The following is a 26,033-nucleotide window of genomic DNA, read 5'->3' on the forward strand; positions in this document are numbered from 1 at the left end:
AGTACAAGAAATAAACATGAATTGAATTGAATTGAATACTTAGTAATCGATAGCAATTTTAAAGTATAAGTAGATTAGGCTATGACATATGAAATAAAAAGTAGACAATTTTAATTTCATGCAAAAAATTGAATAATCGAATCAATATTGTCTTTTTTAAGCTGCTTATTTTTTAAAGGAAATCCGACTCCTTAATCAATATTCATTAGTTGTTTCCTTGATTCCAAGTTCATTAATATATTAAATAACATTCTCAAAATAACTTCAACGGCATTGATCGCTATCTTGGATTTTATAAATATAAAAATGATACAATGATAATAATTTAGCAAACTAAAATTTTCACAAAATACCGTTTTTTTTTTTGATACTCTAATGTTCAAAATTTGCAACTGGGGTCTAAACGAAAGGAAATTTTTCATGCATTTTTAAATTTTAAGAGTTTTTCTACTTTTTTTTCGAAAATCCTAAAATTTCCATAATTTGCGATATGGGATACAAACGAAGTGAAATTCGGTTTGCATTTTCCCACCATTAGAATTTTTTAATAATGATAAAATGTTCATAAAATACCGTTTTTTTTTTTGAAAGTATGAATTATTCAAAAAATACAATAAGGGTACCAAACGCGGCGAAATTTTGCATGATTGAAGCACATACCTTAAAATTTTGAATGCTTCATTAAAAATTTAGCTTTGTTTGATACTCATACATATTGCAAATTATAGAAATTACGAAAATTTACGATAATTTGTAAAAATGTTAGTGACTTACAAAAAAAAAATGAAAAAAATGCATTCTAAATTTTGATTCCCTTGCAAATTTAGATAATTCGAATATTTTTTTTATTTTATTTTTTGATGCCCAACAAATCATAAAAATTTGAGTACTTTCGAAAAAATACGATATTTTGTTAAAATTGTTGTGTTTAAAAAACTCTAATAATGTGTAAATGCATATTGGAGATTTTTAAAATTTTAGTATTTTGGAAAAAAACGGTATTTTGTAAAATTTTATGAATTTTCTCAAAAAAATCTTATGAAGTGAAAAATAATCATCATCAAATGTCGCTTCATTTGGTACCCATATTTCAAATCATGAAAATTTTAGTACTTTCGAAAAAATACGGTATTTTGTGAAAATTTGGGTATTTAAAAAAACTCAAAAAATGTGATAAACATTACCATTTTCGTTTCCTTTGATACCCATATTTTTTTTTTGAAATTTAAAAAAATTGAAATTTTATTTTCAAAAGAAACTTTTATGAAGTGAAAAAGCATCATCACCAAATTTCGCATCGTTTGATACTCATATTGCAAATCATAAAAATTTGAATAATTTAGAAAAATATGATATTTTGTGAAAATTTCGGTATTTAAAAAAAAATGAAGTGAAAAAGAATCATCATCCAATTTCACTTCGTTTGATACCCATTTTGCGAATCATAAAAATTTGAGTACTTTCGAAAATAAAAACAGTATTTTATGAAAATTTTGGGTTTTAACAAATTTCGCTTCGTTCGATATGAATACTGCAAATCATGAAAATTTGAGTTCTTTCGAAAAAATAAGGTATTTTGTGGAAGTTTTGGTTTTAAAAAAAAACTCAAAAAATGTGAAAAAGCATAACAAATATCGCATCCTTTGATTCCCATTATATTTTTTTTTGAAATTTGGGTGTTTTGAAAAATTACTGTTTTTGTGAACATTTGAGTATTTAAAAAAAAAAAACTTTGTGAAGTGAAAAAGCATCATCACCAAATTTCGCTTCGTTTGATACCCATATTAAAAATCATAAAAAATTGAGTTATTTCGAATAAACGGTATTTTGTGAAAATTTTGGTATTTTCAAAAAAACTCTAATAATTTTAAGAAGCCTGACAAATTTCGCTTCCTTTCATACCCATATTGAAAATCTAAAAAATTGAGTATTTTCAAAAAATATGATATTTTGTGATTATTTTTTAGAAATTTAAAAAAAAAACTTTGTCAAAGTGAAAAAGCATAACAAATTTCGCTTCATTAGATTCGCATATTGCAAATTACGAAAATTTTAGTACTTTTGAAAAATACGGTATTTTATGAATAATGTTGAGTATTTATACTTTGAAATTTCCATTTTATTCAAACAAATATATTCTTAATGAAAGCCCTAGTAACATTTTAGGTTTTAAGTAGGCCATAAAAGCCTATTTAGGCCGTATGAGGGTTTTCAGAACCATGATAAAACCTGTAAGTTTAAAAATGTTTCTAGGGAGCATTGAAAATTTTACATGTTTGGTTGAATAAAGTCGATTTTGGAAAGATTTTAAGATCGAGTTATGGTCGGTTTATCGCCAAAAGAATTATAGAAATAACGATAACGATAGAATTATCGTCATCGTTATAAAACCATGGTAATTTTATCGTAAACAGCCTTGCTAAGGAGCCATTTTGGATGTTTAGGTATAAAGACAAAGGCTTGTTTGTGCGCGATACGATTTTCGATTCCAAACAAAAAATAATTTCTATGCCATATTGGTAATTTTAGTGACATAACCAAAAGTAAATTTTCTAGCAAATTGCGTCCAAATTTAATTCTTATGATTACTCGCATACTTTTTAAAAGGTCCTATCTACGTAGGTAACCCATGGCGCATTTGTTGTTTTGAAAACAAACATAGATTATTTCTCAACAAGTATTAAATTGCATTACAGGTTAACACAGTAAATGATTATTTTAAATAAAATGTCCTGAGCAAACAGTTTATGAGGCTAAAATAAATTTTAATCGCAATCTAAATATACTTCACAAAAAAAAATAAAAGATTTAAATTTTTGTTTCTCAACATTATAAACAATTTTTTATGTAAACGATGATATATTTTTAAATACATGATAAGGAGTTTGTATTTTTTTTCTTTTCTTTTGTCAATTCAAAAACTGTGTTAACCCCAAATCACAAAAGCAAAACAAACGTGATTCAATAAGCCCCACGTTTGGAAGAAGCAAATTTAATGCTCCCCAGCGGAGAGTCGTTTGTCCCTTGAATTTATTCCACCCGCGACTGTCCCTCGTCGTACCCCTTAAGCTCGCCGTCGCCTTCCCATATGGTATTTGAAGGGATAATACTGAAAAAAGAGTTAAATTTTTTAAACCGCACAAAATTGAACGTTTTCGCGTTCTCCCTTGGTTCAATATCGTCTCAAAAAAGGTTCCTCCAGAATCGAAGTGATCTCGCGTATCACGTGCATCAATCGCCAAACTGGCTTTGGAAAAAATATGAGGATTTAGGGCACACATTTAGGTCGTAAAAAATCCTGATGGTGGTCCGACGACCGATCGAAAATGCTCTGGGTAATTTTTATAGTCCACCCCGGCGCAGTTTCACGACCTCGCGCGCACGAGGAAAAACTAATAACGGTCATAAATTCTGTGATCGAATGAAATTTATGTTCCACTTACGCACAAACACACACCGAGCGACTTGCACCGACCACATCAGTATTGATTAAACAGTAACGCACGCACTCCCTCCTTTGGGATCGCGAGATGTTGGCACTTTGGTCCCCTTCTTGCGTGGTGGGTGTAGTATCGAGGGTCGCCATTTGGCCGCAATGGGACTTTTTACAGCAGGATTTTCGTTTGAGGTCGTACCGGTATTTGTGTGGGAGCCAGTATGTTATGGTTCACAGTAATAACTCTAAATCTCACTGGCACAGGGGAGAAAAGGGCGGTGATTGACGACGCTTCTTTCGCAAAATTCAATTCGGAATCGATCAATCTCGTTTTCGGGAGGTGAAATGTACATTATAGTGGGTGAGTTTTCTACTTGAGTTTAACTGGAACAATTCAAAACAGTTAGCGCAAGTGGGTGTGTTACTACCTGGAACTGATATAAATGGTCTTCCTGAAGAATTTATTGGCATTACCCAATCATAATCAAACTGATTTCTTTAAATCATAAACTTTCAATTTAAGACTTCCTGACTTCCTGGTCACAAACAAAACGGCTTTCAGTGCAGCCTGATTCAGACATGTTTTTAAATTAATAAGTAAAAGTTTTTGTGTATTTTTCACTCCATTCATTCATGGCCAAATAGTTTAATATAACTTTTCGTTTTTGTTGATGATAATGTTCCTTTATTCGTGGTATAGGTGGTAAAGAGCTACAAAATCATAGTAAAGTCAAGGGTGACATCTTTCTTTATGCGAAGCCTTTCAAAATGCTGCAATGTTTGGAGTTGATGGTTTTTTTATAATCTTAAGAATAAGTGCTCTAAATATATAGATTGTTGCTTCAGATTTTGATAAGTTGTCATAGATTTAAGCACGGTGGTCATATTTTTTTTCGGTCATATTTTCCAACTACAATTATGTATTTCATTCTTATCTTCAATAATCAACAAAAACAAAATTATTTTATGATTATGATCAAAGTTAAGAAAAACATAATTGCAAATTTGAATTTGACATTTGCTTTCTTTAAATTTTTAAAATATTATTTTTATGTTTCCAAATTTTTGTGAATTAACAAAAATAGTAATGGAAAAAAGTGTTACTCGCAAATAGTGTCCAGGGCATTATGTAAATACAATGTCCCATCCCAGAAGGTCCCGGAGTACCAAACCTTCTTGGCATGGTGCTCCCAACGAATACATCCAAAAATCTCGGAGCGTATGGTGGTGTGTCCCCACGCTTCTTCCTCCCCGTCGATTCAGAATTGTGTAGTTGTTCGAACACTCAGTGCTCAAACTCAACCCAATTACGGATCATCTCTGCGATACGGCTTTACGCAGTAGGCCTGGCCGCTTTAATCAAGACTAACATTTAAAAAAGGCCAAACATTGAATATAACGCCCATTTAAATGCTAGTCTTGATTTAAAAAAAATCAAAATATTTTTTTCGAAAAAATCTTAAAATTTCACGAATTTTTCATGGATTAAAATTGAAAATCGGACTATTATTTGCTGAGATATGGTCATCAGAAAACGGTGGGTTGTTTTGGTGCGATTAAGAAAACTTCAATTTTCGTGTTTCTTTTTCTTAAAGCGGCTCTATCTCAACAACCCGAGGTCCTATCTTCAATGTCTCTTAGACAATTTTGTAGCAAATTTTCTGAACTTCTCAAAAAAATATTTTTAGAAATGGTCACTTATGGTCACTATTTTAAAAAATTGAAAAACTGCAAATATTTCACAAAAATCAAACTTTCGGTGGCTTAATCTTGAAAACGGAGCCCTATATCACAAAAATCTGTACAGTACTTTTCGATTGCAAATTCAATTTGGCATTAAAAAATAATGTCAAACTTGTTTTTGCATGAAACTTCGATTTTTTCCAAAAATCACAATTTTTTCAAAAATTCATAACTCGGCGGCAGATTTTCTGACCATGTTTCTCTATGGCTCAAAAGTTGCGGATTTTTGTCCCCTAAAACATATCAAAAAATCTCGAAAATCAAAAAATATATATTTTGGGAAATTGAGTTTAAGTGAAAAAAAAAGTTGATTTAAAAATCTGCAATTTTTTTCCGTGTACCTATTTTTTTCTCAAAAGTCCTCAACAATACCTACAACTTTGCCGAACACACCAAATTGATCAGAAAATTCACTCAAAAGTTACAGCTGTTTGAATATTTACATATCATTTTTGTATGGACAGCAGCCAAAATTGTATGGAGACTTGTATGGGTGAACCAATGACACAAAATAATTTTTTTGGTCATAGGGAAGGCCCCCAAAAAGTTTGAGCCAAATCAAAAAATACAAATAAAATCCATTTCCGGTTTCGGTAGAGGATTGCTCATGCTTTCACTTAGAATGTATTTTTTGAAAATGTTGTAAGATTTAAAGTATAAATTATCAAAAATTCTCAAAATACCACATTTTTTTGGAATGCACTCAAATTTTCATAAATTGCAATATGGGTATCAATCAAAACGAAATTGTGTATGCTTTTCCACTGTTTTGTAGTTTTTTTAAATACTGAAAAACCCAAAAATACCATATTTATTCGAAATTAGCCAAATTTCCAAAATTGACAATATGGGTATCAAACGATGCAAAATATTGCATGCTTCCCTCTTACATTAAAATTTAATTTGATTTAATTTGAATGATATTGCAAATTATGAAAACTTAGGCATATTCAAAATTTAGCGATATTTTTTTCCAATTGAAACTTTAATAGTGATTCACAAAAAAAATTAAAAAGGCATTAAAAATTTGTATTTTTTAATTTGCAAAATTTCTGAATTTTTTAAAGTACATTTAAAAGCATACAATATTGCACTTTGTTTGACATCTTGTTTTTTGCAAATTGTGGAAATTTGAGTAATTTCTAGAAAGAACCGTATTTTGTGAATAGTTTTAAGTATTTATGCATTGAATTTGACTACATATTCAAAAAATATATTCTTGGTGATGGCATTGAAAGTTCAATATCATTTGGTTGAATTTAGTATGTTTTAAAAAGACTTTTAAAAGAATTATCGAAAAAAATAACGATAGAACCACCGTTATCGTTATCGAGCTACGATAAGTTTATCGTAAACGACTTTGGTTGTGATATTTATAAGATACTAGACTATTTTTTGAGTAAAAAAATGTTTTTTATTTCAATTTATTTGAAATAGCATGATTTTCTCAATGAAAAGGATTTTAAATCGTAAAATGAGTTACAATTTAAGATTATATGGAAAAAATACCAAGTAAAAACTAAAAAAAATATAAATAACAAGCCACTGCCTCAAAAACTTAATGAAATGTGTTTCAAAATGCATTTACACTAGTTAAAGTGTTTTGCAATAATTAGTTTTTGACGAAAACAAAACTTTTTTTGATTTTTTTTTTGCCGTACTGTACATCAAGTTTTTAAAAAGAAAATCAATATATTTTTCAATAAACTCAACCTTGCTAAGAATTATTCGAAACGCAGGATTCCAGCTGATTGCACTTGAATTTCCAATTACATTATGAAAGTTTTCGAAAAGATAAACCTATCTGAATTACAAGTTTAGTTGAAAAAATACATTTAATTTTAAGTTTTTCAAATGACATCTTAACATCGCAAATCGAACCTAGCGCAAAACAATGCCGAATCTAGCGCAAAACAATGCCTCTTTATAACCTCCGTTAAATATTAAACGAGTTAGAAAAGTAAAGCAAAATATATTTGTTTTTTTCTAATTATAAATTACAGGGTGACCACTCAAATCCCATTTTCAAATTCCCGACATTTTCCAGACTTTTCCAGAATGCTCAAATAGTTCGCATTTCTTATCTAAAGAATGATTTCAAACAAAAAACTTTGTATAAGAAAAGTCAATATTAACCACAGATAAAAAAAAATAAATGAATTAAAAAATAATCCAAATATAGGCATTTTTTGAAAATACAGAAACTAAACAACAATTGAAAAAAACTTCACAAATGGAACTTCATTATTATGATTCAAAGTAGAAACACAAGCAAATAGTCTTTGAAAAAAATATCGAAAGTTCAACAATACTTCTTACATTCATGTTATTTTTTAAATTGGCAAAAGTATAGTTTTTGATACTTCGTTTCAACTGGAAATGACAAAAAGTTAAAGATAACTGAACTTAAAATCTCGTTTATTTTTTTTAAAAACTTCATCATCATTTTAAATAAAAGAATGATTAAAACATAATTGCTGAAATTATTCATCCAAAGGATTAAGAAAAATGTCAAGAAATTCTCTTTTTAATTTTGTAATTTTTGATATTGTTTTTTTTAAATCAATGTTAATTTATCTAGTGGTCAGTATTTAACTGTTTTTTTTTTCAATGAACATTCAGTTAGATATAATTTTATGTTTTACCACTTATTTTAAGCAAAATGTTTAAAGACACAATTTTTTAAACAGTTTTGCAATAACTTTAAATTTCTTGGATTATTTTTTCTGCAATTTCAAAATTTTCTTTATGTTTTCAAAACTTAAAAAAGTTTTTAAATTTTGGATTTTATTCGATATTTAAGTTTTCCGAAAACTGAAAATCAAACTTTATGTTTAGTAATATTTTAACCATACTCACAAAAAATGTTTAACGGCAACATTAAAAAAATATATCTTAATTACTTAAAGAACTTAGTTAAACAATTAAAAATATTTACCAAAAAACCATTGCCAAACTCAAGTTGGAATCTGTTTTCAAATATTCAATCTATGTGACAAAATGAAATAGAATCATAACTCTAAGCTGGCCATTAGGCTCTATTTTTATAATAGTTTTTCATTAACTTTACCTCTTGTATGATAAACAAAAATTTATAGAGATCATATGATTCATGAAAAATATTATGAAGATCTGTGTCAAAGACTCCAATATTAATTAAGATTTTGAATGTCTTAAACAGCTTTTCCATACTCAAATATATTGAAATAGTGAAAAGTAAGTTATTAAGGCAGAATTGAGTGAATTGTACAAAATGTTATTTTTTTAAATTGGCAAAAGTATAGTTTTTGATACTTCGTTTCAACTGGAAATGACAAAAAGTTAAAGATAACTAAACTTAAAATCTCGTTTCTATTTTTTTAAAACTTCATCATAATTTTAAATAAAAGAATGATTAAAACATAATTGCTGAAATTATTCATTCAAAGGATTTAGAAAAATGTCAAGGAATTCATAAAAAATTGCCTGGTTCTCTTTTTAATTTTGTAATTTTTGATATTGTTTTTTTCAAATCAATGTTAATTTATCTAGTGGTCAGTATTTAACTGTTTTTTTTTTCAATGAACATTCAGTTTTGAAAAATTATTCAAAATTATTCAAGAGTTAAAAAAATAGTTTTCAATCAAGTATGCTTATATTTCCCGACTTTTCCCGACTTTTTGACAAAAAATCATAAATTCCCGACTTTTTCCCGATTTTTGGCGGATTTTGGCGAATTCCCGACTTTTTTCCGACTTTCCCGATTTCCCGACTTGAGTGGCCACCCTGTATAAACCAAGAACTTTGCTAAACTAGATAAAAAAATCCTTTTGGAGATAAAAAAATTAAAAATTAAAATATGCCCATCTTGTATGATCAGCCCGTAAAATTGTATGAAGCCTTGTGTGGACAAATAAATGAAACAAAATATTTTTTTGTAGACATAGAGGAGGCATAGACAATGTTTCACCCAATTCAAAAACACAAAATAAAAAGTCTCGATTTTTTTTGCAAAACTCTACAAAATTACTGCTTGGATTTTTAAATAACTTTTTTCTAAAGAACCATTAGAACAACTCGATAAGAACTGGACAAATCTGTATCAATATAGAATTATAGTACTCTGAAGTATTCAAAAATATATATTTATTTTCTGCGATCAAAACTTTAATTGCAACGCTTCTTAAAAAAAAAACACCAGCTCTGCCACAAGCAATCAGGCCGATACACCTTAACCTTAAAGGTCATAACAAACGCACTTTCATACGAAAACAAACCACCACCGCAGTAATTGAGTCCTCACTCAGGGGGGAACATCTGACCGTCACAAAAGTTGATTACTCGTTCAAACGAAAAAAAAAACAACGTACTTCCCACTCTCCAAAGCAACACCCCAAAAATCAAGTTATTATAAGGTACGGTTCAGCACACTCGACCAAACTTAATTATCCCAATCCCCCGAACAAATCCAAGCCCTCGTGAGCAGTCGCAGAGCGGTCATCTGCAGTGGCTCGTGTGACAGCTTTCTTTTGCTTTTTCGGCACTCGGTTGACCGCATCATTGAGAAATTGAGCCTTCCAATAAACTCACGATGAATTATGAAGCAGAAAACATTTTCCTGCCTTCCGCCCATAATTCATTGTTTGTCCCCCCCCCCCCCTCCGTCAGCAAACCAACTCACTCAGAACATACCTCTTTCGTTACTTTGTTGCAGCAGGGTTTTTTTTCTCCTCCTCCCCGGTCTCAAATTGAAGCAAAATCGATCGATGACTTTTCTTCACTCCTCGTCGTCAGCAAAACTTCACTTTCACTTGTGTGTTGTGTGCCCCCTCAATATATATTTATTTTCCCACCATAAACACTGGGAGCTTTTCCAGCCTGAAAGACACAGCCACACAAACACGCTCTCTCTCTCCAGCACAAGAAATACCAAGAAACTTCAAGAAGAGAAAGTTTTCCCTTCGGCAATGGTTTTTCCTCCTCTCTTTTCTTTTTTCTTTTTCACCCCCTCCCCACACACTGTGGTACACACTCTCGCCTTGATTGAACTTTTTCCTCTGCTGGTTGCCGCTTTTCCCACACACTTGGACAGCGGCGCAGGGATTTTCTTCGGCGAAAAACTCCGAAAACTTTCTTCGTTCAATTCCAATAAAATCAAATTTTTCTTCGCGACACGTTACCAAACGTCGGAGTTCTCTTCTAGCAAGGACTTTGTGTTTTTGTTTCACGTTTCTATTTGTTGTTTTGCCTCCAGGAGCAACTTTTCCTCGATTTTCCTTGTTTATTTTCGGGTTATTGATTCCAAACTGTTGCGCTCACCTTTGCGCTCTCTTCGGAATCTGGTCGCCAGAATTAGTGGAAATGCATTTTCCGGCCGCTCGACCACCAATTTAATAATGGAAATTTGTCCTCCCTTCCACGGTTGGGCTGGCCAGTTGTTTAAACTCGCTTCCCTGAAAGAGAGAGAGAGAGAGAGATAAAAAAAAGATAACTGGTTAGTACCGTTCGACTAGTGCAACTAGAAAGCGCAACACAGTTCGCGAGAAATGAAATGTGAGGTTAGGGTTTCGAGGTAAAAATAACACGTGAGCTGGATATTAAAACTCAGTATAGTAAAAAAAGAGTCAAGATTCGAAAAATATTTTTTTGTGAACAGGAAACACTCAAAATAAAATTGATCTTTGACAAAAAAAAAATATTTAAATTTAGAGAAAGCAACTGACTGTACTTTTCAGCGAGCCAACTAGCGACCAGCCAGGCGTGTTTGTTTATGCTGTTTGCGAGAGATGTTTTTGAGGTGGGTGGGAGTGACCAAAGAGGAGGGAAGAGGCTGGGAAAGTGGTGGCAAGTTGGTGTTTGATCTAATGAGATTAAACATGCATCCAGCACGGTGCTGCTGGCTGCCCTGCACGCCAGGCCAAATGGTGATGATGATGCTGCTGCTGGTTGGTGGATATTTGCGCTCTTTTGCACGAAATTGTGGAAAATTAGTGGAAGGGTTGTGAGCCGATATATTTTTATTTTTTTCATTATAGAATCATTACAGAAAGACAAAAAACATCCAATAATAACTTGAATAATTCTATTTATTTTAAAAATTAATCATATTTTTCATCACAAAATGTTTCATGTTTATTTGCATCGCAATTTTAAGTGCTAACTATGAATTCATGTTATCTAATTCAAAAAATCAAAGTTATGCACCTAATTTATCATTTTTAACTAGAGCTATTTCAACATGAATACAGATAAAAATATGTCGAAGATGAAAAATTTCAGGGGTTGCTGATTTTTTTCACAAGCTACCCATGTCTTCTAAAATATAAAACCATAAAAAATTAACATATTTAAAAAAAAGCTGGTATTTTTTAAAGAACTACTCACGCTAAAAAAAGAATTCGAAACTAAATTGGAAACCAACTGTTTAAATTACATACAGCACTATTCATGTTGAAAGGAAATCAAAAACTCAATGGAATTGTTTTCTTGAAATAACTATTTGTTTCCAAAATACTGCTTTTGTTAAAAAAAAAATGAAAAAAACTCGAAAAATATTTAAAATCCAATTTAATTTCAAAAAAACAAGACATGTTTAAAAGTAAATAAAAAAACTCATTGGAATTCAATTATTTTATCAATTGATTTCCTAAACCTTGCACATGTTAAAAAAAAATAAAATTCATGGATTTTTTAATCAATTTTCAAATAAGTCGGCATTTTTGAAAACAGTTTTATTCAAACGACCTTTTTTTCAAAAGAAACTAATCCTTTTCAGAAGCGTTCAAATACCACAAGAAAAAGTTTTTTGAAAAATATATTAATTTTTTAAGAACTATATGTATCGAAAAAATGCAATTACCATAAAAAACTGGTAATATTGTAAAAAGTGCAAAAACTGTCAACAATTCATAAATTCATTTTTTGAATATTTCCTTGAACCATAAAATTTGCTGCTTTATTCAAAGGTTCATTTTCAGTCGTTTTGTTCATTCTGCATAGTTTATGCTGGTACAAATTTTATTTAAAGTTTTTGTCTGTACCGGTATTGCTATTCAAAGCTATACCAAGAAAAAATCTCTGATAACCATGCAAAATGAAAATTATACATTTATCACTAAATTTTCTAAAAACTCGATATTTTTTAAATGACTTTTCATCACCAAAAGTTTTATAATTTATTATAATAATTGATTGTAATACGTTTTAAGATGATATGAAGGCATAATTTGTGCAAAAGTGTAAGATGGTACAATATCTGGTACAAGAGTAATAAATATGTGATTTATAGGGCAAAAACTTAAATTTTTAATCATATTTTAAAGAAATTAAATTTGCTATAAAAAATTAAGGGTAATTAAATAAAATTGAAAAAAAAAAACTCATTTTTCTAAACATTTCAATATGGCGATGATGTATCTCACCAAATAACAGTCCGATCAAAAATATGAAAAAAAAGAAAGCTGTAGAAAATTTTCTCAACCACTTAATAATAACAAATAATGTGAAAATTATCCACTTTATTTGAAAATTTATAGTGTTGTTTTGGAATGTTATTTTTTAAATTTGATAAAATTATATTTAACAATGTTCAAATTTGTTTTCAATTATACATTTTTCCTTAAAATCAGGTCTCCAATAAAGTTATCTGGTTGAATCGGGACACATGGGGTGAATTGGGACAGCTGTTATAACAATGTTGCAGCCTAATATTTTGATATATTGTGTGGTTTGGCGTAGACCAGATTCAGGGCAACAAAATTTATGCATGCATTTCCAAATTTGAAGCATTTAACTGCTCTAAAACGTGCTGTCCCTATTCAGACTGTAGTCCCTAATCGCCCCAGATGACGGTACCATATTTTGCTGCATCAAAAACTCGCTTCTTTCATAGTTTTTTTTTAAAATAAAATAAAAGGTAAGCCAATATATTGTTCAAAAGTGTTCATTATTCCCTCAAACAATCAGTTGATTTTTACTGTAAAGAGCGCTCATTTTTCCATTTGCAATTTTTTCTTTGCAATTCCGTTTTTTTAATACTATAAAATAACATGTTTTGATATTCTATAGCGATGAATGGCCTACTTTTCATCAGTAAAAATAACAGTGCTGAAATGTTCATAACAAATAACGCGAAATTTTAAAATGATTTTTTTGCTATTTCGACTTTTCCTGTCATTCCTAAACGTCGAAAAAGCCTACTTTTCTGTATCAAAAATACCAGAATCGAATAGAAACACTTTTCAAAATAAATGCTGAAAAGTTCTACTTTTCAGCACTGAAATGGGTGCTGAAAAGTTGAACTTTTCAGCACTTGTTTGGAAAAGTAACTTTTTTCATTTTTTTTTATTTAAACGATTTATTGACAAAATACATGAAAATTTGAATTAAAATATCACTCAATGGGTGTTTTTCGGAATTGCAAAAAATGTTGTATGGAACTCTTTGCAAAACATGATTTTTTCAGCACTCTTCGTATTTATCCAACTCGGTAAACCTCGTTGGATAAATGTACGACTCGTGCTGAAAAAATCCTCTTTTTACAACTTGTTGCATAAACTACTATTTTAGCTTTAAATGAAAAAAAATAACCCTTCTGGATTATTTCAGATTCGAAAAATACATTAAATTTTCCATAGAAGATAGGTTCCAAAAAAATGTACAGTGGAGTTACGGAAAACGTCGGAAATATTGAAACTATTTTTGTATTTTTTTTTTCGATTAAAAATACGTTTTTTCGAAATTCTAAGTAAGCCATCAAATTGGGCGTCTAATTTCACACAAAAGTTTCTTTGATAACAAATTTCCATGTCATCACCATTTCAGGTAGCAAATTATTGAAAAATTCGTCTTTTTTCGAATGTTCAAAAGTGAAAGTGGTCGTACCGCCCCTCCGTCACGAGATATCGAAAAATGGAGCTCGTATTCTTAATCAGGATCAAAAATACCTTTAACCTGGGCAGACGGTTATAACAAAATTCATGCCATTTCAATAACAAATACTGTTAAAATATCAGAAAGTGTTATCGAAACTTCTTGAAAAATCAGTTTTTGCATAAGGGTTTAATAACAGTTTATGTTATCAAAACAAAATTTGTTATTGGTCTGATATTTGTTGCTAGCCCAAACAACTTGGGAATAACAGATTTTGTTATGGAAGAATATCTCCAAATATTATTGGGTTGATCGGATTAGTTGTTAAAATAACAAAAAATAATAACAGAGATTTGTTCGAAGAATAACTAAAACTGTTATAAGTCTGTTATTACAATAACAATCCAATAACATAAAAATCATAACGACGAATAACAAATCTTGTTATAAATAACATAAAATGTTATAAACCCAGTATTATCAAATATCAAAAAATGTTATTCCCACGTTATTTCCGTCTGGTCGGGAAGGACTAAGTTTTTCGCAAATCGAAGAGGGGTCGGAGTATTTTTTTCGATTTCGTGAGAGTTGGCGGAGAATCAGAGGAATAATTGAAAACTTTATGGTCAAGAATGTTTTTTATTATCGCTGTTTTGAAGGAATATACATTCAATACTGTCTCAGTCAAGATTTGTTACTTTCCATAACAAAAGCATCCCCCATTCTTTGATTTACGACGCATTTGCCTGCTTTCCTTCGTCATGAATCTCTGCTTTATTACCACTTTGTTTTGAATTTTACTGCAGTTTGCGACAAATTTCTCAAAGCCTTGCTGATGGATCATAAATATGCCTTTTCTCAACTCAAGAAGGCCTTCAACCTTGTCGATTGTGCTCAAGGTTCAATCGATATTTTAATTAACGCCTGACTTTATGTCTTTTAGTGTTTTATCTTTCAATTATTTTAAAAGTTTATGCGTGTTCTAAAATTGGAGCATGAACTGAATATTTGTTTTAACTCCATATAGGTCACAATACCAATAATTTCAGATGAATTTATCAAAAAGAGAAGTTTCTTAAGTTGGAATCTAAGGCGAGAATGATGCCAAATTAAAAAGATCGGCTTCGAGCTCTTCCACTGCCACCGGGTTTTATTCCACGTAGAAGGTTTCACCGTCTCGATGGCCACTGGCTGCAGTAGGACCGAATCCGAACAAACAAGACTTGGCCATCAGTGGCCCAGCAAAGGCAAGCAGCTCGGCGCAGCGTCATAAACTAATTTCCCCGTGAAAGTGTACAACGAGGAAAACGAGCAAATTTTAGCGCCCCTCCTCCAGCGGGAAGGTGTCTGGCGTGGAAGTGGTGGGTGAAAGAAAATTGAAAATATCAACAGGCCGCGGGTTTTCATTAGGGACAAGTATCATAGATATTGATATTGTACCGTTTGAAGGTATTATTAATATGATGATAAGGGAGTTTCCTTTTCCTATCTTTTGTTTATATTAAATGTTTTTGTTTTGTTTTTAGTAAAACCATTTAACTGGTTGCTAACAAATACTTTTGTGAAATGTTCAAACTGAATTAAAAGGCAAACAATTTAATTTTGTATATTTGCTTAATGTAAGCGTTTATATCATATGTTTAGCTTCTCACAATGCTAACCAAGGTTATTTGAGCCCCCAAAAGACTCATAAACCCAGTACCAGCAGATTCGTCCATAAATATGACAGTACCGAAGGGACTTACAAGGTAAGCCGAAGAAAAATGCGTGAGATGAAGCAAAAACTGCGTGCTCGTAAACTTTTTCCGACGATAAATAAGTAACTTTGGAAAGAGCAAACTTTGCCTTGAACAATATACTTTGCCTTGAGTAATATATTTATTTGATTCAATTTTGTCTCAAAAAAAAAAAAAAAGTTTTTTAACATTACAAATCGGACCGATTGTTGCCAAACTATCGTCGGTTGACGAGTGCTAAAAAAAAACAAGTTTTAAAATGAGTTTATAAATTATGAAACAATGTTGAAAAGTAATGCTGAATAGTTCTCTTTTCAGCATCTATTTCAGTGCTGAAAAGTTGAACTTTTCCGCATTTGTTTTGAAATGTATTTCTGTTCGATTCTGTTATTTTTGGTAGAGAAAGGTAGGCTGTTTCGTTGTTCGATAATGACACAAAAATTTTGTAGTTTCACTACAGAATTGCAAAATAATAGTTTTTGCAATTCCGTCGTGAAACTACTTACTTTTTCTGTCATTCTTGAACGACGAAATAGCCTACTTTTCTGTACCAAAAATAACAGAATCGAATAGCAACACTTTTTTAAAATAAATGCTGAAAAGTTCTACTTTTCAGCACTCAAATGCACTTGTTTCGAAAAGTAACACTTTTCAACATTTTTTTTTGATTTAAACGATTTATTGACAAAATACATGAAAATTTGACAAAAAATTTCACTAAGTGTGTGTTTTTTTGAATTGCAAAAAATATTGTATGGAACTTGTTGCAAAACTTGATTATTCCAGCACTCTTCGTATTTATCCAACTCGGTGAACCTCGTTGGATAAATGTACGACTCGTGCTGAAAAAATCCTGCTGAATCTTGTTGCATATACTACTATTATGCAACAAGTTGCAAAAAGAAGATTTTCCAGTATAAGTCGTACATTTATCCTACGAGGTTTACCAAGTTGGATAAAAACAACGAGTGCTGAAAAAATCAATTTTTAAGTTCCATTCAACATTTAATGCAATTCCGAAAAACCCTTTGAATGGAATTTCAAGTCAATTGTCTATTTGTTTAGTCAATTCACTAATAAAATCAAAACAATATTGAAAAGTTCAACACAAGTGCTAAAAAATTCAACTTTTCAGCACTCATTTCATCGCTGGAAAGTAAAACATTTCAGCACTTGTATCCAAAAATATCACTTTTCGAAACTTTTATGTTTAGTAGAGAAAAGTTGGCCTTTTCATCAAACAAAAATGACAGGAAAAGTAATTAATTTCACAACGAAATTGAAAAAAATAGAGTTTGTGGCGGAATTGCAAAAAAAAACTCGCTGAAAACCTTTTTTTTTCAAAACTCGTCGTAGGGGAACAGCATCCAATTCCAGCGTGCCTCTAATGTTGGCAGGTCAGAACTTTGACATTCAATTAAATCTAATTAAAAGCGATTTCAACTGAAATCGAGTGATAAATAGCTCAATGAGAAGTGAGCAAGCAAGTTTCTATCAATTTTTTTGCAAAATTAGTTGTTTAAATAGTGAAAATCAGCAAATTTGATGGAGTTAGGAAAGAGTTCTTAACCTGCCAAACATACGAGAATTTCCCCTATTTACCTCGTTTTATAAATGTACGACTCTAGCTAAAAAATCTTTTTTTTTGCAATTTGTTGCATAAATTATAGTTTTTATTGCATTTTTTTACAAATAAAACGAATTTAGAATATTTTCAAGAACATTTTATCATTCATAATTTTGCTGTCAAAAATTATATCTCCTTGTGTCCATGACTCTCTAGGGGCCATTTATAATCCATGTACCATGATTCCAGTAACCAGGACCGAAAGTCAAAAACATTAAATAAAATTAAAGTTTATTAAAAAATGTAACGTCATGAAAAATGTCAAGCAATGTTTAAATCCAACAATTTATTCTGTTAGAATAGCCCTTCCATGAGAAGAATATTTTCGAATTCAAGTATATTGACATAATGACGGATTAATCCGTTACCAGACAACCATTTTGTTGGGTTACTTGACATAAGATTACCAGTTTCAATTTGAAAAATAAAGTCATTGATAAAGTTAATCTAGGGAAAATATACCCATTCTAATCACACTAAGCCGTTCGACCAATTCTCATCACTTTTGTCGTTTTCCGCTATTAAAACAACATTTTCAGATGTTTCAACAATGTAGAGTTGCTTGCTCACTTTTATTTGAGCTATCTATTACTTTGAAACAGTCAAAAACACTTTATGAAAGCTTTAATTCATGTTCAAAGTGCTGATAGGCCGATAATAGAAATAGGCTGAGAAAGGGTATAGTTCCCCTATTTGATTTTTTTATTATAAAATTATTAAAAATATGCAACTTAAAGATTTTTTTTTCAAACTATTTCAAGTACCTTCGAATGCAAAAATGAGAAATTTCTGTACAAATATATGAAAAGGCTCAGCAAAATTAAAAAATTAATATGCTAATCTCAAAGAAAAGATCAATCTTTTTTTGCAAAATTAGAAACACACAGAATAAAATCGAACCAACAAAGTTTTAAAAATTTCTCTTTCCCTCTCCAGCGCAAAAACGACAGCATCTTAATCGTCCTCCCAAGTCGGCCCTTGTGATTGGTGTGGTCTCGTTCCCGGCATACGGTAAGTTGCAACTAACGGCCTCTGACGGTGATGGCAACGGCCACACCAACAACAACAACAACAACTTGCCACGGCCAATGACGGCGACCGCAACTAAGCCAAAACTTGTACTTGTAGCAGCCAGCAGATTCGGAAAGATGAATAAATAAACAGCAGCAGCGTCGTGTGGCGGTGAATTGGGCGGAAAAACGACCCCACTGGGTGGTGGAGGGGGAGGTTGCGCCAGATTATACCATCGGGAGATGAGAAATTTGTGGGTGTGGAAGAAAGGGCGTCAGTGATTTGTGGCTGGCAATGATGATGCCAACCACGTCACCGATGTTCATCATTGCCGCGGTTTTTCGGAATCTCGCGGAACGTTACGTTGGGTGGTTGTGTGTGCGAGAGTGATTTTCCGGAGTTTTTCCACGTACACACTCGAAAATGACTCTGGAAGTGATGAAGTGTTGATTTCTGGCGGTGATGAGTTACAGTTGCCACGAGAGGAAGAAGATCAACACGTGTGTGAGTGCGTGTGCTTCACCGGTGACGTCACTCACAGACTAACAAGTAGGTAATAAGTCAAAATTTTAAAAGTCAAGGGAAGCGCGAAAAGAGTTTTGTTTATCCAGCAGCTGTAGCAAGTAAAGGCAACATTAGTCAGATTTGGTAGGGGGAGTTTGGTGAAACCGAAATCTTTGTTTGTTTAGACTTATTTTTGGAACATAATAAAATGTGTGAGTTTATTAATGAGCTCTTCGGAAAAAGAGTCGTGAGTAAGAGGGGTTCACAAAAAAGAAACGAAATTGGTCTGTTTGTGTTGTGTTTTGTTGCTCGGGACCAGCGTAACATTTATTGTATGTGGGCGCAATAAATGTAATTGAACGGGGAAATATGGGTAAGCCGTGGGTGGGTGGTAATTTATCGGACAAGTGTTCGCTGTAGGTCAGCAAATTATTTGGACTATTTTGAGAAATGAAAGGAAATTCTCAAGTATTCAGTATCAACAATAATTTGCAAGTATGTTAGCCATACGAGTTCTGATCGTTTTCGCTTTCTGGCAAAAAACATTGTCACAACTCACAACTTTGTCAAGTTGGCGTCAAAAAACGTTTAGGAAAAATTTCAAATTTCTTGTCTTGTCATTTTTTTAATTCAAAGTATTTTGCCTATTGATATTAGGTATCAACGAGTCCACAGCATCTTTAAAAGTTATTTTCATAAAACTTGAATGAAACTCCCTAATTTTCTCTAGAGCTTGATGAAAGGGAAGTCCCGAGTCAGGGAAACTGTTTTTGGAAATCTTCTATTGGTGAAAATTGATTTTATCTCATTATGAAGTTTTTATAGCAATTATATTTGTGTGTGTGTGTGCAACCAACCAAACGGGACCACGCGGCCGCTTCTTACAAATTGAGTTGTTTCCATGTATTTTTTAGATCTATATTCTATACATGCAAATAACTCGCATAGGCATTTGGAAGGTGTTAGCTCTGCCGAGCTTCGGTGACCTATTTCTACGCTGGCTAGCCGAGCGCGAGGTCCCTCAGCTTGAGTCGACAAGCCCCGCCCTGAAGAACGTTTGAATCAATCGGATTCAAACGTTATTTAGAACTTCCGAACCCTCGTCAAATGGACAAGGACCCAGCGCGTATATAGTTGGTAGATACAGTATTCCTAATTCCAATCATAGCTCACCAAGGTGCGATGGCCTAGTGGTTAGCATTTTTGCTTACCAATCTAAAGGACGGGGGTTCGAACCCCGACTCGAGCGACTTTGATTTTTCGTTCATGTTCAGAGTTTCAAGATTCATATTTCCTATGCTTTCTCGGTGGGAGCAGATGGGAATCGAACCCAGGACCATTCGCTTACAAAGCGAACACTGTAACCAGTCAGCCACGGCCGCTCCTAAGTTTTTATAGCAATTATATTAGCTAAAATCTTAAAAGGTATCAAATGTCTTACCTTAGTTATTTTTTTGGTAATATTTAATTAGAACATTTGTTTTGAGTTCCCTGACCTTGTCATTTATATCATAACTCACGAAAAATGTTTTATCTTGACGTTAGGTTTGAAAGTAGCTGCTAAATAAGTTTTTTCCCTCGTTTTTTTTTATTTGACTGGAAACTGGAAATTTAATTGAAAACTTTTTTTTTCAAATGATCATTAGGCCGTTGCAAATATTTTTGAAGTTTATGTCCCTCAACTCTGACCAAAGTTGAGAGAGGGGCAAAAAAATAAAAAAAGTATAAACATTGAATTTACAAGCCATGGTTTCAACATTTGAATGAACAAAGTGTTTAAAAATGCATTTTACACCTAGCCAGTTGTTATGCAATCCTTAGTTTCCAGAATATCTAAATATTGACGAAAATTTATTTTTTTGGCAAAAAAAAGTTTTTACAAGTTTTGTACATTTGAATTTCATAAAATTTCAAAATACTTTTAATCCAGCCCAAACATGCTAAATATGATTATAGATGCAGAAAAATGCGTTTTCGATTGTTTTATGTTGATTTGACATCTATTTTCATTAAAATTTTGAAGATTTTTGAAAAAATATTTGTTTGCCCCTGATTTTTCGGACCAATTTTGAAGGGGGCCGACGTAAACTTTGAAAAATATTTGCAGCGGCCTAACTTGCCCTGAATCAAAACGTCCAGTATAATATGTAGCTTAGAAGTTATCAATAAAAAGTCTGCTAAAAATATAAAAAATAACAAAAGTTGAAGGGTGCTATGTTTTTTCAATAATTGATTGTTTTCAGTGATTTTTTTTAAATGTGTAACTATTTGAGAATTAATCATTTTTTTTCTGAAAAGTCAAAATCATAAACTACAACTTTGTCCAAGACACCAAATCGATGAGATAGCCAGTTTTCAAAACAACGGTTTTTGAATATATGAATAAAATTTTTGTATGGGCTCCCAAAATTGTCAGAAGATTGAGACTCACACAGCCATTTCCCCGACTTTTGTAACATGATTACTTTCTCAAAACTTTTTTCCCGTAAAATCGCGATAACTCGTGTTGATTACAAATGAGTCCCTAATGTTTATATAATTTTTTTTTTGTAATTGTTCTACTACTTTGTAGAATATTATTGCACTCTAACAAATGACTATGAAAATAAAAATAAACACGAAATTTTAAAATAAAATGTTCTAAATCTGGCGTGCCCAACATCCGGCCCACGATGGCTCTAAAAATGGTTCAGTGACTGGCCCTTGAGGCCCCTCATGATTTTGTTTCTTTTTTTAAATATTGATTTTACATGAAATGTTTTCATGGGTTCAATAACTTTTAAAAGTATTTATTTTTTTCAATTATAGCCGTTAAGAATCAATGAAAAAAAAACAGTTATCAAAAAAAAAGAAAACTTTTCAAATTCCAAGCTTTTTATAATTATTCAAAAATTCATTTACATTTGTTTTTTTATGTTTAAATAAAGTCTGGTTTTTTATTTCAAAACTTGTATAATTTCTATTTTATTTTTCAAAATGAACAAAATAAAATTCATACATCTTACATTTTCACATGAACAATTCTCGGATTAGTTTTCAAAAGGTTCTAAGCGCCAATTGTAAACAAAGCCGTTTTTCGATCGTTTCTCGATCAATTTACAAATTATCAAATTCAAAAATGTTTGAAATTGTTCATCTTCAAGTCCTTTAAATGCTTTTTACTTAAAACCAATGAAAATTGAATTTGTTTCAGATAAAAAATCAAATATGTGTCGGAGGTCGCGTTGGCGGTTACGACGTATTGCAAACTTACCAGAGAATTTATCTATTGAAGGAGAATTTATCATTGAAAATGTCTGAAATCAGCACTTTTTTATTTTTCCCTTATTTTTTTAATAAATTATTTAGAATTTGAATTTGTATTCAGTGTAAGGTAAACTTTAATTATTAAAATTTTACTTATTATCATGACAACAAATAACATCTTTAGGTGACACTTAAAAAATTGAAAAATCAAAATTGAAACATGATTTTTTGATGATTTCCATTTGGATTAATCGTTCATTTTTTTATTCAAAGAAGATAATCAAGCAAAACAATGTAAATGAACCAAATGTGGATTTGTAAACAAGCAGGCTGACCTGCTCATGTCAGTAAAAGTTTACATTTGACATGAGCAGGACAGCCTGCTTGTTTACTAATCCATATTGGCCCATTTACCTTGTTTTGCTTGATAATATTGTTTTAAATGTACAAAAACATGATAGTTGTGACAACGGCAATTTTTCTTTTGAATATTGTTAATAACATAGACCTAATATTTTTCATTGACAATTGAATAAAAAAAAAAATAAAAAAAAGTCACAATTTTCAACATTTCAAAATTTTTAACAGAGTTTGAAAAATCGCGTTTAAAAAAAAGATTTTTTTTTTTAGATTTTAAGTATCTCATCTTTAAGTGTTCTTCGCCACTTTTTATGTTGATAATAAACATTGAGAAAGTTAAAAAATGTAACGGATGATGCCTTTTCACTTGTCTCAACATTTTAGCAGTTTTCATGTATTTTGTTTATTTTCTTCACGAAAATCATACTTTAAAAATGATCCGGCCTAGCACTGCTTCCGGTGAACCCACTCCTGTTCTAAATTTTAAGAATATTTCTTCTGAGTTATTGCTTATTCTAACGGAAAATTGCACAATTTTTGTTACTTTATTTATAGTTTTTGATGAAAAATACGTATTTTTTTAGAATTCTGAGTACACAGAAAAAAAAAGTTGAATTTTGGAATGTTGAAAATTTGGTAGGTTGAATATTACCTCTTTATTTGTGTAATATTACAAAAAAAATGTGTAAAAATGTGAACCTGATGAATATTCATCAAAAACTGATGAATATTCATCATTTTCTGGGGTAAAATTTATCATTTATTTTGCCACAAAATCTGTCACCATTTCCTGATGAATATTACCATCATTTTTTTCTGTGTACGCCATCAAATCGGGCATACAATTTTACGTAAAAGTCCTTTTGAAACCAAATTTCCAAACCATTCCCATTACAGGTTACAAAAATCGCCCCTCCGTCACGAGATATTGAAAAATGGAGCTGGGATTTGTGATCACGGAATAAAACCTTTAGGAGGCAAAGTTGTAGGCAAATCGAAGTTGGTTCGTGGCCCCTTATTCCGATTTTGCGTAAGTTTATGGAGAATAACCCATCTCTCTGGTAATCGACAATGTTTTCAAAATATATGCAAAAAATAAAAAAAGCACAAGTTTGCAAAGTTGCTGATTCTTGACATTTTTTTTGTAATTGTAATTGTAATATTATTTGGCTTCTAGATTTTTGGATATCCTATTAGTTAGACTTTAATCAAGGCAAGGTGTACAAACCGGAAATTATTTGTTGATATTCGAATAGTTTCTACAATTCGGGATTTTCCCATAGAATTGTTTTCTGTCATTCTAGGGTTATTTGAATAACATGTTCGAGATTCAGTGAAAGGCAATCTAAATGTCCAAAAAGTAGTTCAACTCACTATCGTTGCCTATTTATCATCCTCCACTGTCAACCAGTTTCTGTCATGCTACACCAGTTAGAATATAAGTGGACATTCGTTTTTGCTCCAGTCACAAAACTGACCCCGATCCGTCCGTTGTTCGTCCATATTTATTGCTCTTTTCGTCATTGTTGCCCTCCCGATTTTTTTCCGCTGAATCCAGAGAATTTTTTTTACGAGTTCCCCTTTTGTTTCCTATCATCATAAAATGTGATATGAAACTTTTGTCCCCGGCGTAGATGCGAGGGGTTCAATCTCGCTCGGACCCGGGCACGGAAAATGGGTCACCACATTAATCGCGATGAAAGGAGCGCAACCCGAGGGAACATTCCTACCAGCTTTTCCCGCCGCCAACGCGAACATGATTCGCGAGCCAAACCGCCATAACCGTAACCCATATTTTCTTCGCCACGGTGAGCATTTTCCCCTGCTGGTGGTGCGTTTCATGATGCCGCCCACCGCCGCAACTCAAAACCAAATGGTCCGTTCAACATAACCCCGACGGAACACACAAACACACACACACACTGGATTGGTACACGAGGGTTAATCTCTCATAAAAAAACAGTCAATCCAAGCCATTTCGGTGTTATGGCGGCTTTGAAGTTGAATTTCGAAATCTCTCTCTTTGTTTGAAACCTTCTTTTTCATCTTCCAATTTTAACGCAGATTTTCCTGCAAATTCGTTCCACATTGGATATGCCCTTAGAACCCACAAGCGAAGGCAAAATCAAACAAATCCCTTGCCAGACTAATTTCGCCAAAATTTTCCACTTGGCCGGAGGTGCGGGAAATTGGTTTAGAAACGCGTTTTCCCGCGGCAATTTGCCCTTTTGGGTGGCATCAGCGGCGAAAATTTTGCAGAGTTGCTGCCCCCGCACAGACACATCACGTCAGAAGTTCATAGTTCAGTTGTTCTGCTGTAACTTTGCTGTGCTGTGAATGAAGTGCCGTTTTTTGCACCAGGGCAGTGAATCAAAATTTTACTACCGTAGTAAAGCAATCCAATTACTTGTTGCAGTTCAGGGGTTGAGCTGTTGGTTGAAATTCTTATTACTCAACTCAACTCAACTCAACTCAACTCAACTCAACTCAACTCAACTCAACTCAACTCAACTCAACTCAACTCAACTCAACTCAACTCAACTCAACTCAACTCAACTCAACTCAACTCAACTCAACTCAACTCAACTCAACTCAACTCAACTCAACTCAACTCAACTCAACTCAACTCAACTCAACTCAACTCAACTCAACTCAACTCAACTCAACTCAACTCAACTCAACTCAACTCAACTCAACTCAACTCAACTCAACTCAACTCAACTCAACTCAACTCAACTCAACTCAACTCAACTCAACTCAACTCAACTCAACTCAACTCAACTCAACTCAACTCAACTCAACTCAACTCAACTCAACTCAACTCAACTCAACTCAACTCAACTCAACTCAACTCAACTCAACTCAACTCAACTCAACTCAACTCAACTCAACTCAACTCAACTCAACTCAACTCAACTCAACTCAACTCAACTCAACTCAACTCAACTCAACTCAACTCAACTCAACTCAAATCAACTCAACTCAACTCAACTCAACTCAACTCAACTCAACTCAACTCAACTCAACTCAACTCAACTCAACTCAACTCAACTCAACTCAACTCAACTCAACTCAACTCAACTCAACTCAACTCAACTCAACTCAACTCAACTCAACTCAACTCAACTCAACTCAACTCAACTCAACTCAAATGAATTTAAAAAAAAAATAACTTATTACAAATAAGCAAAAAATACTAAATATGGAATGCAATTGAAACCTTTCCCAAATATACCAATAAAATATAAAACTGATCACATATTCCCAACTGTTCTGCAACTTTCTCTTAAAAACAATCACACGATTGCGTTTTGCCCAGCAAAGTTTCGCCCTTAAAGTCGGCAAATTAACGAGAGTCCGGGTTCGCTCGGGCCCAGCGAGACCTAAACATCAAAACTTATCGCCAAATTTCCGTTTGCAATTCACCCACGCACCCGCCTGGGCATAAAACCCCACGTGTCAAGTCATTCCGTGGGCCTGGGCCTGAAATTGAGATCCTTTTTTTCCCCACCATCCGGCA

At 32.3% G+C, this 26,033-nt stretch overlaps 1 protein-coding gene across 3 annotated transcripts in view; it reads right to left on the reverse strand.

Moving 5' to 3' along the window:
- The window catches only part of LOC120417731 (potassium voltage-gated channel protein Shaw-like), a 225,162-nt gene that overhangs the window by 169,690 nt on the left and 29,439 nt on the right, over positions 1-26,033 (reverse strand). For all 3 annotated transcript variants that reach the window (XR_005605501.2, XM_039579888.1, XM_052707324.1), the window contains exon 2: positions 9,851-10,611. The gene's annotated coding sequence lies outside the window, so the exon portion shown is untranslated. The remainder of the gene's footprint in view (positions 1-9,850; positions 10,612-26,033) is intronic.

Source organism: Culex pipiens, chromosome 2, assembly GCF_016801865.2.
Source record: "Culex pipiens pallens isolate TS chromosome 2, TS_CPP_V2, whole genome shotgun sequence".
NCBI lineage: Eukaryota > Metazoa > Arthropoda > Insecta > Diptera > Culicidae > Culex > Culex pipiens.